At 37.5% G+C, this 18,222-nt stretch overlaps 1 long non-coding RNA gene across 2 annotated transcripts in view; it reads right to left on the reverse strand.

The window, feature by feature from the left end:
• LOC127492769 (uncharacterized) overlaps nucleotides 1-18,222 on the reverse strand; it is a 107,568-nt gene that overhangs the window by 21,847 nt on the left and 67,499 nt on the right. The window lies entirely within an intron of this gene.

Here is an 18,222-nt window from a genome sequence, read left to right on the forward strand (position 1 = left end):
CATTAATTCTCACAAGTACAAAGTGGTTGTGAATTCAATTCTACCAAAGTTGGTTGAAGAATTGGCAAAAAGAATTTCCTACATAACTTTTCAGGCATTAATACCAGAAAAAAAAAAAAAAAGCTCAATAGGTTTTAGATAGCTATAAACGAATGTCTACTGTTCAAATTCATTTTCAATGTTTGTCCAACAAACTTAATTATGATGAAATATGGCTGAGAAATAAACCATTAAAGAATAACATCAAGGCAAATGCTAATTCTTTTTAGATCTCTGCTTTTGCCCTTGGAGATTATTTGTGCACTAGCTCACCTCTCCTTTCCATGATGAAGAGTGGATTGCATCTGAGAAAGTTCCTTATACAAGTAGTTGATAACAACAGTGCAACATTCAATGCCAAGGAAAACATGGTTTATTAGACTACATGACAATTTTTAGTCTTGTGTTGTTAGAACAGAAAGGAAATGCCTATACTGTTATCTTACAAAACAAATCATGGGGTCATAACTATGGATAAGTTGAAAATAGCTTTTAAAGTGTCTTCAGTGGATTCATGGTTTGCATTAATTACAAATAAATCTCCACTGTTCAATCTGTACTAAAACTAAGAATCTTGGCACTCTGGAAGGACTGGTTATTATGAAATCTACATAGTCAAATGTAGCAGACAAAAAATATCTGTTTTGAGATTTGCATGATATAAGACAATTCAACCCATGGTATAGTTATGATATCTATACTTAATACAGTTTATTTTACATTTCACAATGCAAAATGCTTTCAAAAACAAAATTCAAAGTCCAAAATTCCAATATTAATTATTAGTAATGATTCTTGGTGCAGGCATCTGGCCTATTGTTTAGGAAGTCATGTCCTACATCAAAACACCTGGGTTGGATTTCCAGTCCCTATTCTGATTCCAACTTCCTGCTAGTGCAGACCCTGGGAGGCAGCAATTGTGTTCCTGCTCCTTGTGGGAGTCCCCAGCTCCCGGCTTTGGATGCTCCACTTGTTATGGTTATTTAAGGAGTGAACCAGATTTCTCTGTCTATGACCTTTCTCTATGTGACTCTCCACCTCCCAAACAACACACTATTTTTTAAAAGGAACATTCGTAATAAAAAAAAAAAACAAAATATGTTACAGAAAAAGATTCTTATTTATACTGTTTCTTAAACAAGAGAATTTATAAATATGGTCCTAATATGTGATGTATAAAACAAGTAATCTTAGTTTCAAAAGATTGATAAGGGAACAAAATAAAAATAAAAGTAGAACCAATTATTGTTACCACTCGTAATGAGGGAATAAAATATTCAAGCTAATTATAAATTTCCATTTAGAAATAGTTTTTATTAAAAGAAAAAGCTGTTCTAGACCCCCTACTAGTTTGCATATACTATCCCAGTAAATCCTCCCATTTCAGAACAGTAAGGTAAGGTACATAACTCTTAATAAAAGCAAACCTCAAAAAATGAAGGGAGTTGACTCAGTGATTCTAACATAAGTATTTGTTGTGCAAATACTTTCAGAAAGGCACTTTTTAGACAAAAGAATGTGAGCAACTTTGTGATTTCCTATGCAAAGCTATGGATATATAACAGATATGAACATAAGTAAAAGTCCAGCAAACAAGACACAGGTGAAAGCATGGAGCGCAACTGGATTAGAACTTACATCTAGTTTTCATTAAAGTGTCACCCTCAGGAATGAGAAAAGAAAGGGCACTGTACCAGGATTTGCATTAGAATTACTGGACAATATGTATCCAAACTTTCCAAATAATGCAGATGTAATTTTTTTTTTATTTTATTTTTGACAGGCAGAGTGGACAGAGAGAGAGACAGAGAGAGAAAGGTCTTCCTTTGCCGTTGGTTCACCCTCCAATGGCCGCCGCTGCAGCCGGCGCACCGCGCTGATCCGATGGCAGGAGCCAGGAGCCAGGTGCTTCTCCTGGTCTCCCATGGCGGGCAGGGCCCAAGCACCTGGGCCATCCTCCACTGCACTCCCTGGCCATAGCAGAGAGCTGGCCTGGAAGAGGGGCAACCGGGACAGAATCCAGCGCCCCGACCGGGACTAGAACCCGGTGTGCCGGCGCCACAAGGTGGAAGATTAGCCTATTGAGCCACGGCGCCGGCTGCAGATGTAATTTTTAAAAAATATTTATTTATTTATTTGAAGGGCAGAGATACAGAGAGGCAGAGAGAAGGAGGGACAGAGGAAGGGAGAGGGAGGGAGAGAGAGAGAGAGAGAGAGAGAGAGAGAGAGAGAGAGAAAAGAGAGATCTTCCATTTGCTGGTCCACTCCCCAAATTGCCAGAACAGTAGGAGCTGGACTGATCTGCAGCCAGGATCCAGGAGCTTGGAGCCTCCTCTGGGTCTCCCATTTGGGTGCAGGGGCCCAAGCACCTGTGCCATCCTCCATTGCTTTCCCAGGCCATAACAGAGAGCTGGATTAGAAGTGGAGCAGCTGGGACTCTAACCTGTGCCCATATGGGATGCTGGCACTTAAAAGTTGTGGCTTTAACTGCTATACCACAGCACGGGGCACCCAGATATAATTTTCAAAATGGCTCACTGATTTGCACTCCCACCAGCAGGTCCAGGGGCTGCACCCACATTACATCTGTTATTGCCAAATTTTTAACTATGCAAAATGATGAGAATAAATGTATATTCTAGTGTGGATTATTTACCATTTCCATCATCACTAATGAAGATAAGTTTTTCCTTTACTTTTCACGGCCTTTCCTATTTTCTTATCTGGGAAATACTCAAATCTTTCCCATTTGTTATGTGGGCAATATGTGGTTTTTAAACATGTGTACATCAAATATATTTATCAACCTGAGTAGTTTCATCAGGTTTATTAAAACTCCAAGTGTATTTTCCTAGGATGCAACTTGTCTTTTCCATTCTTCAGGATGTCTTCTAATTAGTAGAATTTCTGATTTTCTAGTATATATTTTTCTTTGTTCTTTTTCCATTATGAAACTTTTAAAGCAGTTCCTTTTTTGTGATCATATAACAAAAACAGGATCAATCCCAACCCAAACTTTGGCTCAAATGTTGAGATGCTGACACAACACACAAACCCGAAGTTATGAAAGGTTTTATTATTTCTATAAGGAGGCTTTGTGGGGAGGGCAGGGCAGGCTTACCAAGCTGTTCCACAAGAGGCTTGAGGGTTCAGTACAGGGAGACTGGTCTGGGGCTATGGCAGCGGTTAGGAGTGGAGTCGTGAGACAGCAGAGGCTCCTGTAGTTTGATCCTCACTGCAGACCAGAATGCAGAATGGAGAGCAGCAGAGTTTCCCATCAGCTTTTCCAGACGTGGGGAATAAGGAGCAGGAGTGGGGTTTGAAAGCGGCCAGGACTTAAAATCACACCGTTTATCATATTTTCCTTTCCCAAGATCATAAAACTACTTTCCAATAAAATCGTTTTAAATGTTTCCCATTGTTGCTTTTACATGCATTCATCTCAATATTAATTTTTATACATTTATGAGAAAGTAATCTATTTATTAAAAATATAAATGGCTAATTGTCAAAGCACCATTTTAAAATTATCATTTCATTCTCCTAGATATAGGAATATAATGTGCTCATTGTTAATAGTGAATTTCCATATAAAACATGCCTCTTTCTTATATTCTGTCTATACATTGTTTTTTGCTTTTTTGTTTCTCTCTTTTATTTGTTTATTTGAGAGACAATTACAGGCTGAGAAAGGGAACGACAGTGAGAAAGGTCTTCCATCTGCAGGTTCACTCTTCAAATGGCCACAACAGCCAGAGCTGAGTCAATCTGAAGCCAGGAGCGAGGAGTTTCCTCTGAGCCTCCCCTGTGGATGCCAGGTGTCCAAACACTTGAGTTATCTTCCACTGTTTTCCTGAGCCACAGGCAGGGAGCTGGATCAGAAGAGGAGCAGTCAGGATACAAATGGACACCAGGTACAGGGTGCGAATGCCGCAGGTGGAGGCTTAGCCTACTGTGCTACATCGTGGGCTCCATGTTTTGTTTTTGTTAAACTAGAGTTGTCAGATAATCCCAGCAATAATCCAGACCAGGTCTTTGTCTCTCTGTGATGTTCTTCTTAAACTCTTAATTCTTTTGTTTCTCCTGTAATTCTGATTCCAGGAAACATAACTTTTGAATTGGATGCAGGTTTTCTGATTGCTTTATGCAGGAATTTTGATGTACTCCAAATAACACCCTTTGGATCTGAACGTCCCTTGTTCCTTCTGTCCCCTTTTGATTTTACTCCTATTCAACATACTTACATTTGGGCTTTGTTTCACCTAATTCAGAAATAAGAAGTGTTCACGAATGCAATTTGTCTGTTGTCTCATTCTGCTGAATCGTGTTCATGGAGTCTTTAATCCTTGTTTTCCTCTGTGAATTTAGGCACTTAAAAGTTTTTCTGTTGGCCTTTTTTATAGCATGGCATTAAGGATTCCATGCTTGTGCTGGGCCAATAAAAAACTACTACATTACAACCAATGAAAATACGGCTTTGGATTGAAAAATGGTTTTAGACAAAAAGGTTTGTGAATTTGGGCTGCACATCTGCTTGTGGTCCAGATTTTAAATCATGTATTCTCAGGAGAGATTATTTTTGTCTCTATTCAATCCAGATATCAAGACAATAAATTTTGCTTTGATTTATTTCTGGGGTGTCCAATTTGCTTCAATTTTTCCCTTACATTGAGAGTGTTTTGTTTTGTGGACTCGGTATTATGTAAGCATTGCTTATGGGAAGAAACACCTGAGTAGACCTTTGGCTTTCATTCCTGCTCCCAAGGTCTCAGAAGCCTCAAAATAGAAGCCCATCAATGTAACCATGACCAACATATCAGACAGACTCAAATTGAGGGTCATTATGCCCTACCTGACCAATATTCCTCAAGTGTGTCAAGAGCATTAAAACCAAGAGCAGTCTCAGAAATGGTTATTGGGCAAGTTCTTTAGGAGGCGTGATAACATGAAATACTGTGGTATCTTGCAAAAGGATCCAGAAATAGAAAATGATAATTAGTTAAAAACGAAGGAAAAACCAAGTGTGAAGGAGAGTTATAATTGTGTTTCATTAGTAGTGACAAATGCCCTATAATGTGGTAAGGTGTTAACAGTAGAGGAAACCATTATATTCATTTCATTATATTCATTTTGCAAGTTTGTAAATTTATTGAAAAGGAGGGAGGGTAGCATGGAAGTGGAGAGAGAGAGAGAGAGAGAGAGAGAGAGAGAATGATTAAAGTTTATTTAGGATCAGCAGTCATCCAAAGATCTAAAGCTAGCTTGAAAATCCTTCTCTCTCTCTCTCGCTCTCGCTCTTTCTACCTCTTATTTCTATCTTTCTCTCCCTGCTCAGCTTTTCAACTGTTCCTTTTTGTCTTTAGACATTTTCTTACTTTCTTGTCCAATGAACAAAGCATTTACAGTTGTGTTTCTAAGGTTACCTGACCCTTGAGTTAGTTTTGGAATGTATCTAAATTGCTCATAGTGAGAGAAGTAAAAATTGATGGGTTTTAAGGATTGTAAATTGAGTTCTAGGTGAGATGCTTACATAACAACCGAAAATAAAGCTAAGAAAGTGAGTGTTGAATCCTGCACATGAACTTGACATTTATAAGGTGGAAAATTTTTCAACAATAAGAACATTAAGCAAACAATCTATCAAAGCCAGATGTTTTAGATGGATGACAAATTATCTCAAGTTATCAGAAAAAGTATAGTTTAATATTAGCATGAAGTTCTGTTACTTTAGTTTTGAATGTGTTTACAATTACAGGTAAAAATAAATTATAGCTTATAGCTTTTATCATTAACAAAAGAAACTTGCTTTGGGGAAGTCCAGCTGCAGGCCAGCATCCAGTGTAGGTTCTTCCAGGCCTAACCATTGGCAGTCACAAGGCCTTTGCTAGGGGAAGCTGCTCTCACAAGCCAGACTCACAGCAGGGTTGGAACAGGCGGTTTCCACAGAAGCTGTGGTCAGTGACTCAGCACTCCTAGAGCAGCCAAGCTCTTGTGTGGTTCTCAGGGCCTAGCCAAGCATCTCCTATTGGACAACGCCTCCTCTGGGACTGGGCTGAGAGCTCCTGGGAGCTGTGCAGAGACCTCCTAGTGCACAGACCTTCACCAAGGCATCTTGCCTCACTCTTCCCTGTGTCTTTGACCACTATCTCCTGCTGCTCCGTGGGAAAGAGGGAGGCAGGACTCCCCTTTTGTTTCTTACCTGCTCTGCTACAGTAACATAATAAAACTTGTCACTTGCTATGTGGTTAATTGTACAAACTGAATACCTATAAAACAAGACGCTTGTGTAATTTTTGTTAAACATACTTGCATGAACTCTCTTTGAAATTTATTTTATTTGTTTCAAAAGGAGAAAGAGACAGAGAGAGGAGAGAAAGAAAGAGATCACTATTTTTTAATAACAGTATGGCTTGGCTTCTTCACATTTATGTGCAATCAATACTACTATATAAATTCCTCAACAGAGCAAATGCTATCTAGAATATTTTTAAATGTTTTTAATTAAATGAGCTCTTGATTGTTGTAAATTTAGTATATCCTTTTCTGCCCTGATAATCATGCAGAATGCTGCACAAAGAACAGATTTGGACACACATTTGAATAAAAGTCTTTATAACCCAAATAATCCTATAAGATACAAATGTCAATTCTTGTTTTTTTTTTTTTTTTTGTTTAAGATTTATTTATTTATCTTAAAGGCAGAGTTATGGAGAGCAGAGGCAGGGAGAGAGCATGGTCTTCCATCCACTGTTTTATTTCCCTAGATGGCCTTGACAGCCAGAGCTGTACTGATCTGAAGCCAGGAGCCAGAAGCCTCCTCCAGATCTCCCACATGGGTGCAGGGGCCCAAGAACTTGGGGACTTGGGTCATCTGCTGTTGCTTTCCCAGGCTATAGCAGAGAGCTGGATTGGAAGTGGAGCAGCTGGGACTAGAACCAGGGCCCATATGGGATGCCAGCACTGAAGGCGGCGGCATTACTTGCTATGCCACAGTGCCAGCCCCATAAACGTCAGTTCTTAAAAGGTGTAATTAATGTATTAGTGTATTATTTTTGAAAATGCTAATCAAGTCAAGAGGTGGTTTGTAAGGCATGCAGATCCGGCTGAAAAGTACATGAGAGTATTTCAGGCATGGAAAGCCAAGACACTCTGGGAAAAAAAAAAAAAAAAAAAACAAACCCTAAATGAAAGATCTCCGCGAGGGAGATCCCGGTGGAAAGAACGGGTCATCAAAGAAGGAGGTACCTTTCTCTGAAGGGAGGAAAGAACTTCCACTTTGACCATGGCCTTGTCTAAAAATTATCAGAGTCAGTGAACTCAGGGGGCTTCCATAGCCTTGGCAGCTCATGACAAGAGCCTAGGGTGATTACTGATGCCATAAACAAGAGTGTCAATTTGTTAAGTCAACAACAGGAGTCACTGTGCACTTACTCCTCATGTAGAATCTTTGTCCTTAGTATGCTGTACATTGAGATTTAATGCTATAACTAGTATTCAAACAGTATTTTTCACTTTATGTTTCTATGTGGGAGCAAACTGTTGAAATCTTTACTTAATGTACGCTAAACTGATCTTCTGTATATAAAGAGAAATGAAAATGAATCTTGATGTGAATGGAAGGGGAGAGGGAGTGGGAAAGGGGAGGGTTGCGGGTGGGAGAGACGTTATGGGGGGGAAGCCATTGTAATCCATAAGCTGTACTTTGGAAATTTATATTCATTAAATAAAAGCTTAAAAAAAAAAGAGGTGGTTTGTTTTAAATATTTTCCCTGTTGTTAGGGTATAAGATAGGGTGTTTATACTGTCATTTAATCTTATGCATCATTTACTAGTCTAATACTGTATCATTCAGCATTCAAATAAAATTTTTGATTAAATATACTCCTTATCAATATATTAGTGCAATAGTTTATTATAACATTATACAACTATAAATCTAAGTACGTGGCTGGCGCCGCGGCTCACTAGGCTAATCCTCCGCCTTGTGGCGCCGGCACACCGGGTTCTAGTCCAGGTCGGGGCGCCGGATTCTGTCCCGGTTGCCCCTCTTCCTTCCAGGCCAGCTCTCTGCTGTGGCCAGGGAGTGCAATGGAGGATGGTCCAAGTACTTGGGCTCTGCACCCCATGGGAGACCAGGATAAATACCTGGCTCCTGCCATGAGATGAGCGCGGTGCGCCGGCTGCAGCACGCCGGCCGCAGCAGCCATTGGAGGGTGAACCAACGGCAAAAGGAAGACCTTTCTCTCTGTCTTTCTCACTGTCCACTATGCCTGTAAAAAAAAAAAAAAAAAAAATCTAAGTACGCATTCAAGAAGGGCATCACGTTTTGAAAACACATTCAGAAAGCCACATTTCTAGCAAAGGATTAAATGCCATTGACTCTAATACTGATCTGATATGATTCATTTCCCAACTAATGAGAAATGTGATGGTGGTAGAGTTGGCACTTAAGAATAAATGCCCAATGGTTATATGTTAGGTAGGAGAATTCAGAGCAAGTAGAAAATTTTCAAGTAAATTCAAGCTGTTTTCATTTATATTGAGCAGCAATTAAGTCATTTAAATGGTGGACATCTTTGCTTTTTGTGTACTGTTGTGAGACATGAAATGTGCCAAATCTGATGGAAGAGCTTTGCATGGAGTGACAACATTACTGTGGGTTTTCATTTTCTTTTAAATACACGCTCTGTGTAGATGCAGAGCTCACTTGTGGAATTATGATGTGGCATTCTTCTGTTCCAGCAAGTAGCATTACCCTAAGGCTTATGTCATTGCTTTCCTTGTTAACTTATTTTGTATTGCAAATCTTGTGTTAGCTGTGAATCCAGGTACATTTTTTCCCCTTAAGCACTATAAGCTTTTTAAAATGAGTTATAATTCAGGCTACTTAATGCATTTTGAATGCTTGCAGTCTTAGACTTTCAACAGATCCAAAAACACATTTCATTTGCTTATACTCACTTTACGAAAACAAACAAGCCTGTGGCCTTTAAACAGCATTCTCAAATTTAGACAATTTGTCATCAGAACTTGTATTATTACTGTCAGAGAAATAGGTCTGTGTTTTAAAAAGGCAGTTTTCTCAATTGTCAGGTATTGCTCAAGCAAAATGTCCTCTTCACTTAAAATTTGCTTGATGACACTGTGAGATCATATCAACAATGTGATTCATTGGGGCTCTATCAATGATTCTCATTATTCCTTTAACATATTGCAAACTCAGTAAAAAGTAACTTACTAATAGGGTAGCACAAATCTGTTTTGTTTTTCTTTTTAACAGCGGCAATTTGAAATCATTGGATTAAAGACTTATTTGCTTGAAAAGAGGAATTATATATAGAAGGAGAATAAGAAAGAGAGAAAGAGAGAGAGAGAATCTTTCATCTTCTGATTCACTCCATAAAAGATCACAACAGCCAGTGCTAGGCCTGGCTTCAGTCTGAAACTCCATCCAGGTGTTCTGCATGGGTGCAGGGGCCCAATTACTTGGACTATCTCTTATTGTTTTTGCAGGCCCATTAGCAGGGACCTGAGTTAGAAGTGGAATAGCCTGGATTCAAACTGTCAGTGAATAGTAGTACAGCCCTGGTATGGGATATTTTAACGATATGTTAAACTGAATTTTGAAACATTCTCACAGAACAAATGGGAGATTGAGGCTTAAGTAATCTAAAATAGTATAAAATATTATTTGAAATTAAATATAAACATACTTGTGTTATTAGATTTGGTATTACTCATAGCAATTATGTAAATTAATTTTGGCAAATTTGTGTATGTGAGCAGGGTATTAAAATACAAAGGAGTGGGCCGGCACCGTGGCTCATTTGGCTAATCATCCGCCTGCGGTGCTGGCACCCCGGGTTCTAGTCCCGGTTGGGGCTCCAAGTATTAGTCCCGGTTGCTCCTCTTCCAGTCCAGCTTTCTGCTGTGGCCTGGGAGGGCAGTGGAGGATGGCCCAAGTGCTTGGGCCCTGCACCCACATGGGAGACCTGGAGGAAGCATTTGGCTCCTGGCTTCGGATCGGCACAGGGCTGGCCATGGCGGCCATAGGGGAGTAAACCAACGGAAGGACTTTTCTCTCTCTTACTGTCTATAACTCTACCTATCTAGCAAAAAAAAAAAAAAAAATACATTGGAGTATAATTAGTTTTTCTTTAATATCCTTCAGAAAGATAAATGAAACAGTAATTTTAGTTAACAGGAAGACGGCCACTTGTTTGTGCTCCTATAGAAACCCGAACCACATTTCTGCATCTTTGTGTGAGTTGACCGCCCTAAAAACGTCACCAAGAGACACGTCTCTTATGCAAACAGCACGGGGAAGTTTTATTGATTATCCAGCATGCTGGGGCTGTCTGATCATACATGAACAGAGCAGCCCCGAATAACCAAAGGTTAGGGTTTATAAAGGCAAAAACCGCAAAACCGGGAAGGGGGTATACATGGTTGCTATGCACGGTTGCTATACACAATTGCTAAGATCAAAAGAGAGTACATAAAATCAAAAGAGTATATGGTTACTGGGGTCAACATAACTTAAAACCTAAGTTAAATTAATATTTATCATAATCTTGACAATACCAGTTACAATCTTACAATTAGCAATTAGGACTTGACATTAATGTAAGACACAGACAAATCATATCTTCATTATGAACCTAGGTAACCCAGGGGCAACTTTTTGTGCTTGTAAGCTTGAGCAATCATGCTAGGGGGTTTTTGTGCTCTGCCAAGGGTGATATAGTGTACTGCTATTGTTTGAGTATTTGAAATCATAGTTTCAGACCAGAGTCTCACAGTGGGGGGGGGGGGTGTTGGAGTCCCAAGGACTCCAAAATGGAGTCCCTACTGTCAGGGGGCTACTTCATGTGTTCCCTCGATCTGCCTATTTGAGGAATTTTAAATTATCTAAAATATATACTAACATTGATTTTTAACATTCCTTTTCTGATTTTTAGAGTTTCTTTGGATAAAAAGCTTACCAAATAAGTGTTTTGCTTTAATGCCATATGTGATACTTTATTCCTTGAGCTTTGAAGTTATTTAGCAAAAATTCACCTGGTCAACAGATCTTTTTAAGGAAAAATAATAAGCTCTCAGAAAATGTGGTGGCTAGAAAAATTTAGTGAACAGAAAGGATTTAAAATACTAGAAGACCATTATGTAATTTCTTCACTTCTATCTCCATATAGAACGTATATATACACAGACACACCATATAACGTATGGTATGTATATACATGCATGTATTCGTGTGTGTGTGTGTGTGTGTGTGTACGAGAGAGAGAAATCTCTTGTCTGGTGGTCCAATCCACAAATGACTAAAGCAGCTCTATCTGGGATAGTACCAGGCTGGGACTTCAATTTAGGTCTCCCATATGGGTGGCAGGGACCCTACAACTTGAGCCATCACCACTGCTTCCCATGGTCTGCATTAGCAGGAGACTGAAATCAGGAGATAAAGCTGAGGATTGAACCCAGGCCCTCAGGTGTGAGATGTGAGCCTCTTACTTTCAGGCTCAAGGCCCAAACCTACATATTTTAAGTTCCATATTTTCATGATGGAGAGGATTGTAGTCTATGTATTATATCTATATATTTCCTTTACATACTTTATAGAATTAAAAACTATTTATATAAAATACACATATATAAATATAAATCAAAATATATAAAATCAATATTGAGAATTGTGTATAAAGACTTGTAAGAGCTTGAGGAGAGCAAAATAAAGTGGAAATATCAATTATCCTAATGTGAGTGATATATATCTGTATATATATATATATAAAATTATTAGGCAATGAAGTTTCTGATTTTTTTAAAGATTCATTTAATTTTTTTGAGAGACAGAATTACAGAAAGAGGTAGAGGCACCGAGAGAGAAGTCTTCCATCTGGTGGTTCACTCTCCAATGTCCGCCATGGCCTGCAATTTACATGAGTGCTTATTTGACATAAAACATGCTTGCACAACAAGTAAGTAAATTTACTTGTTTGCTTATTTACTTATCTACTTATTTTCTTTTGTTTTACGGGTTCATTACTCTCATTTGATATTCAAACAGTGGCAAGTCTTGTAAAAAAGAAACTTTATTTTAGCTTCTATAAATAACCATTCCTTATCTGTAGTTAACTTGAGTAAAAATAAATAAGCATTATTTTGAATAAAAATCATATTTTTCCTAGAAACCAAAAAAATCATCTTAGACGAAAGCATAGCTAATTTTCTTCATTCAGAAATTTCACAGTAAATTCAAAGGTTCTGTAATGTTAAATTTATTATGAAATGTAAAGTTACTTCAATCTTAAAATGTCCAATAGCTTGAAAAGTATCTTATTTTCATGTATGCAACTACACAACGAAGTAGATAATTATCCTCCCTAAAACAACTATTAGAGCCTTAAAGAAAATAAAATGCAATAGGCAAAGACGACTTTTTAGAAAAAAATGTATTCATGCATTTTCATTTTACTTGAAATGCAGTGAGAGAGACAGAGACATTTAGACATAGAGATTTCCCATCTGTTGGTTCATTCCAGCAGATACCTGCCACAGTTGGGACTGGGCCAGGCTGAACACAGGAGCCTGGAACTCAGTCCATAGAATCCACATGGGTGGCAGCAATCCAAGTTCTTGAGCCATTATCCGATGCCTGCCAGAGTGTGCATCAGCAGGAAGCTGGAGCTGGTTGAGGAGCTGGGGCAAGAAACCAGGCACTCCAACACTGGGTTATTGTTGAAAATTCAGACTTCTCTTCCCAACAAGTCTCTGCTTCTACATATTTAGGAGTCTGAGGAATATTCGCTTTAGCATCACTTTAATGCTGCACATTTTATTATGCATGTGGAACAAAAATTCATCTTGCACAGGCTATATCAAACAGAATAAATATTTCCAAACAACCATTGCTTGCAGTCCCAGCAAAGAAGAATATTATTTGGAAATAATATTTTTTTAAAATTACAGTAAAGAAACAATTTTGAAGAAGCTTCTTGGGATTATATCAGTAAGTACTTAGTCTTATAATATCTAATGATATTTAATCTTTAAAACTGTTAGTTGGGCAAGGAATTTAAAAAAAATAGTGTCAGCCATGGTTAGTAAATTTTGTGATAAATCACTTTTATATAAAAATTCAGCATATGTTGGGCTGTGCATACTGGCAACTGCTCAAAGTAAAAATTGCCAAATGTTTTAGGGTTATTTCCTTTAATTAATACGGAAATTGGTATTTGATGTTGATGTATGCCTAGAAACCTGCAGAAATAAGTGCAAACTCATTTCATTTCAAAGAAATGTTCTCCTTTCTCTGTGGGATTCTGGAATTTAAATGCAAACCTCTGAGGTTAAACAACTATGTTTCCGATTATAGAGCTTTACCATGTCATGTGTGCACACATTAAAAAAAATCAATGCACAGCTCACTCTTTGTTGTCAAATATGAAACAGTAAATTAATTTTGCCTTTGAATTATGTGGAATTGAATTATACAAGAAAATCTTGGCAAGGTTCCTTCTTTTAATTAATGTTTTGTCAGATCATCAATCTTACTTCCTCCCTGTGTGTTAATACTCAATTTGGTTAGTATTTACTTAAGCCACATCTTTTTCCTAAAGAAGAATTCTTATCCAGTTAGTTAAGATGTCTCTAAACAGCATAATGAAGGCTTTGGGGATAATTTCCCACCATACCTAACAGTAAAATGAAGTGGCCAGCTCTCCATGCTGAAATGTAGGATGCTTTTTTAACAAATTGGTTGAGAGGCCGACACACATTCTGATGGTAACTACAATCAGTAGCACAGTAAGCCAGTTTCTTGAAAGAATAATAAAATTAATATGATACAAGTGTGTTTAATAGCTAGCTTTACACCTCCAAGGGAAAGGTTATTTTTCCTTCAGAAATATAGAGATGGTTGTTTCCCACTTTCATCACAAAATTGAAAAAAAAAGTTTTTTATTTTTTATTTTTTACTCTCTGGTCATTTGCTTTGCCCATTTCAGCAGCTTTATGCTGAGATATTAGAAGGTGCGAATACCGCATGGATCAGTGACTACTAAGCTGATAGGCCATTGATTTTCTAAATCATGAGGTGAGGCACAGCATAGCTGAAGTGGATCAAATGCCTCAGGCTTGTTAGAAGGTCATTTTTCCCCATGTCTTTACGGCACCTGTGTGGGGAAGAATCAGTCAGATAGGAAAGATCTGGTCATCTTTCGTTTACACAAAAAGCAGAGAAAAGAAGAAATTTTATTTCGAGACTGAATTTTTCTATTATTCTTTTAGGGAAATTGCCTGGGTCATTAGACAAAAGACATAGGCATGAGCTTGGCTGCAAATCAAAATGAAATAGACTATGTCAAAAATATATTCTTGGTTTCCTAATTAAGAAGCAGCAATTCTGAATGATTTAAACATCATAAACTCCAAACTTGATGGTGTTTGCAAAGTTCCATTGTATGTGCTGGTTCTTAGAAGGGATTTAATACACCTACTTTCAGTGCTCAGACACACACATGCGCACACACTACATACATGTGTGTGCATACACAAACACAAATACAGAATGGGAAAAAAATTGACAGCTCAGAAGAGAAATACATTTCAATTGATCTTTAAATAAAGAGGAAAATAGCAAATATGGCTAATATTGTAGAAGAACCAGCAATAGGGACTCAATCTAGAATGCAGCAAACACTTCAAACTTCTTTCAGACAAATGCGAAGATGTTTTAAGATGTGTTTTTGCTTTGAGAGTTTATTGTTAAATCATTCAGGAGTTTAAATCTTTCAAATTCACACACACACACACACAATCCATTTTTAAGAGGTTTTTGGCTTATTTAGATAATGAATGTCTCTGTTTTCCCACATCGATATTTTCTGCATAATATCACAAATATAGTTACAATTAAAAGCGAAAGTTGGGACATAAAGGAGGCATAAAGATGATACCTAAGTTCTATATTTGAAAATCAGTAAACTAATACTATTTTAAGAGGATTTCAAGTCAAAATTCTAAAAACCACTGTATTCATTTCTTTATTTTGATTTATTTCACTTAATTCATTTGAAAGAGAGACAAGGAAGAACCTACAGACAGGGTTCACTGTCCAAATTACTACGACAGCAGGGCAGGACAAGGCTGAAACCAGGATCTAGGAACTCAACCTGTGTCTCCCAAATGGGTGACAGGAGCCCAATAACTGAAGTCATGGCGTGATCCTCACAGGGTGCACATTAGCAGGAACTTGAATGGAGAGCAGAGGCAGATTGGAATCCAGGGACTTTCATATGGGATGTGCATGTTTCAAATAGTATCTTTTTTTAAAGATTTATTTATTTATTTGAAAATCAAAGAGTCACACAGAGATAGAGGAGAGGCAGAGAGAGAAAATCTTCCATTCACTAACAGGATCGCAAGTGGAGCAGCTAGGACTCAAATTGGCATTCATATGGGATGCCGGCACTATTGTTGGCAGCTTTACCTGCTACACCACAGCGCCGGCCGCCTAAACAGCATCTTAATCACTACCTGAAATGCCTGTCCCTAATAAAAAATTTTAGTATTTTTTATTTATTTTTAACTTTTATTTAATGAATATAAATTTCCAAAGTACAGCTTATGGATTACAATGGCTTTTTCCCTCCCATAACTTCCCTCCCACCCGCAACCCTCCCCTCTCCCGCTCTCTCTCCCTTTCCATTCACATCAAGATTCATTTTCAATTATCTTTATATACAGAAGATCAATTTAGTAGATATTAAGTAAAGCTTTCAACATATGTGTTTTATTTATCTGCAAAATTTCTCATTCCTGAATAATGATTTTCATAAGACTTTTGAATAAAAATTGTTAATGTTATACTTTATATTATCATAGTTTTGATTGAGAGAAGTAATGCTTTACATGTTTCTCCACTTGTTTTTGATTGGAATTAAAATTTCATTCATGAAATTTTTTAACATTTTCTTTCTGAAAGATTGGGGCATAAGAAAAATTTTTGTCTCACAGTTCAGTGTTCAGTGTTTATCCTCTGCTTTAAGTTTCTAAGAGATACATACTGTAGTATAAAAACAATATTAACAGGGCAAAAGAACAATCTCTTTTTCTGTATATTTAATCAAAAGTTCTTGTCATCTTAACTGACATGTGTTTGGAAAGCTGTGCCTTTATCCCACTATGATCTGTTTTCTTGTCACTCTTGCCTAGGAAAGTACTTCAGTTTCAGGGTAAGTAAATTTCAAAGCAGTTAAGACGTTGCTTGCATCTCCTACATCCATATCTGAGTGCCTAGGTTTGAGTCCTGGCTCCATTCCCAAATCCAGCTTCCTGCTAGTGCACACTCTGGGAGATACTAGGTGATGGGTCAAGAATGTAGGTCCCTGCCACCCATGGAAAACTCATATTGAGTTCTGGTTCCTGGCTTTGGCTGGGCCCACTACTAGCTGTTGTGGATCTTTGAGAAATGAACCAAAAGATGGGAGCACTCTGTCTGGCTCTCTGCCCATCTGTTTCTATTTGTCTCTATCTTTCTGCCTTTCAAATACATAAAATAATTAAAACCAGTTTCAATTTCAACTAAATACAAATGTGGTTGGAAATAGATTTTCATGTCAGTGTATTATAAGTTGCTAAAATAAGTGTGCTTACAAAGACAACATCAGAATGGGGAATTTTCATTAAAGGTTTTGTTGCTTAAAAAGTGTGATGTATTCTTTTTTAGAAGTTAATGCAAAATTGAAATTTCACTAGCTAAGTGAGCAAAAAGTCAATAAAACATGTCGGTATCTATATGAATATTAGCATATAATACTTAGCTATATGCATCCACTGCATTTTTAATTTAATCTTTTCCATTCCTATCATTTATATTTATTCTATAAAAGCATAATATATTATTCACACAGTTTCTAAGTTTGCCCTTAGCAAATCACACTAAGCTACTAACGTCTTTCAATATTGCATGGTAGCACAATTTTAATAATGACAAAGTTGTGTACATCTACATTCTATTGTACTTGTGTGTCTAAAGGTGGATTCATTTGTCTAGACTTCTCCATGGAGTACACATGACGGCTCAGTGACTTCCTTAATGGCATTTCTGCTCTAACTTAGTCTCCATGTTGGCATGTGCAGAAGAACCAAGTGGTGAGATACTTGAGGCTCTTTTCTCTCTGTGCAGAAAATCTTCAGGACAGAGATTGCATTCATATCAGACTATGCGACACACATGAATACAATTAGCTTTCCACTAAACTCTAGCTTGGAGACAGAGTATATTGTTTTAAAAGAGCAAAAATAAAGAAATGGGGGAAACTATGTTTTTAGTCATTTAATGTTTGCTTTATGATTATTTTGAAGTAAAATACCAGAAGTAAATTAATTGCATTCACTTGATAAAATATTCTATTAAAATGATTTACAGGTGTATAAATTTGTTTCTCACTGCAGTAAGGATCAGATTACTCTTTTTCTTTTTCTTTCTTTTTTTTAAGTTTTAATTGCACTTATTTTATGATGAATGTATTCCTGAGCCATAAGTTTTTGTTTCTTTGGTTTCTTCTAGGGTCTCAACTTTTTCTTTGCCACCTCTTCTGGTTAAGGAGCAACTTGTTCCTTTTCAGTGAAGATCATCTCCATGTAGCAATGAGAGCTCATGCATGTGTTAATCTGATCAAGAGCCCTCTAGGGATGGTAGCACATCTTGGGTGCTTGTTCACCTGCATACGTTAAAAAAACAGAGAATCTACATCCACACCCTTAAGTTCCATGTTACTCTCTGTGTTTTGAAGCAGGCACAATGGAAATATAGCTCTTTTTGGGCCACCAACCCAGTGTCCAACACCACTGGTTGGCCTGGACATACCCACCAACTCCACAATTGTAATAATGGCATGCCATACATTGATCTTTTAATGTGATATCTTTTAGATACTTGATGGTTTTTCAGGTACACTTGATGGCTTAGGCAGTTTCTTGGGTATTCTTAAAGTGAACATGAAGATTGAACTTCTTGATTTGCATGTTTGTGGGGTTTTCTGGAGCAAGTGAATAGTGGTCCATTTTACCAACCACTTAAGGCTGCTTACAGGAAGAGGATGTATAGGATTTCTGAAGCTTTATTAAGTATATGCAAGTGTTGAATAAGACAATACCTCTTAGTGTTGATGCTTA

Source organism: Oryctolagus cuniculus, chromosome 14 (assembly GCF_964237555.1).
Source record: "Oryctolagus cuniculus chromosome 14, mOryCun1.1, whole genome shotgun sequence".
NCBI classification, from domain to species: Eukaryota; Metazoa; Chordata; class Mammalia; order Lagomorpha; family Leporidae; genus Oryctolagus; species Oryctolagus cuniculus.